Genomic DNA, 1,267 nt, shown 5'->3' with positions numbered 1-1,267 from the left:
TTATACTAATGGTCACCAGGGACTTAATTCAATCCCAATAAAAATACTCAAGTAAGTTTTGGAATTATAAGGTGGTTTAATTAATATAGAGGGAAGGAATTAAGAAGAAGAGAGAGAGAAAGGGGTATAAGATTTCTCTGGCCAACCTAAGCCAAGGGAAGTTCAGAGAACTCAGGCAGAAGGCCTCTTCAGAAGATAAAAAACTAGCTCAGCTTCCTAAGAGGATAGTATTTTTGGAAAGGTAAAGGAGAAAAAAGGAATCAGCCTAAACTCCAAGAGAGCTCAGGGGAGACGTCTCACCAGGATACTGAGCTTCTCCCAGTCACTTCACCAAGGCCGCTCACCACCAAACCCAGACAAGAGCTGCAAGCACACCAAAACGCCACAATGCCCAGCACACTGCTAGCCACACTGCTACCAAACCCAACATCTCAGAGAGAGACCCAGAGCTCAATGCCTCCACCACCAAAGAGAGAGGAGAGAGCAAGAGCCACAAATATATATATATATATATATATGTATATATATATATATATATATATAATAGGTGCTTTTTTTTTTGACAACACTTCCTGCATCTCAAATGTACCAATGGTAGCTTAAGCTTGACTTTGGACAGCCCAGGGGGTCTGTCAGTTATTTGTGACTTGCTAGCACATGTCTGTCATAGGCCATATCTCCTCAACACTCCTTAAGAAGGGATATTTACATTCCTGTTTGCTAGGATTTTACAAAAAATTCTAAAATTCACAGTTTCCAAGTCAGATCTTCCTGAGTCCAAGCATTGACTCTGGTCAAATTTTTATACTTATAACCTAAGAGATTTCACAAACTCTTTCTTGAATAGTATTATTGATCTGATCGGTTTTCTATTTGTCAACCTATTTCATCAGTAAAGATATTTTTTTCATTCCATAATCTCAGTGGGCCAGTTCAAAAAGTTCTGACTCTAGAACTGAGATACAATGCTAGGGAGAGTTCCCTTACCAAGACTTATCTGTACCAATGGAATCACAAAGATTGGCCCTTTCACTATGTATAAAGCATTCTTTAAGGGTCTGCAGAAACAAAGACCAAAAACAGTATAGTTGTTGCTTTCAAGAAGCTTATTGAATACATAAGGGGAAAAGTCATGAGGAGTCAAGTTGCAATTCAATATAATAGAGTTTTTCTAAGAGTTTGAGTTAGCCATAAAATAAGATTCAAGATGTGTTAAAATGTTTTCAGGCCACAGATGGTAGGATTGTAGAGCTATAGATTTGCAGGT

Source organism: Monodelphis domestica, chromosome 3 (genome assembly GCF_027887165.1).
Source record: "Monodelphis domestica isolate mMonDom1 chromosome 3, mMonDom1.pri, whole genome shotgun sequence".
Lineage (NCBI taxonomy): Eukaryota > Metazoa > Chordata > Mammalia > Didelphimorphia > Didelphidae > Monodelphis > Monodelphis domestica.
Note: the sequence above shows the minus strand (reverse complement) of the source record.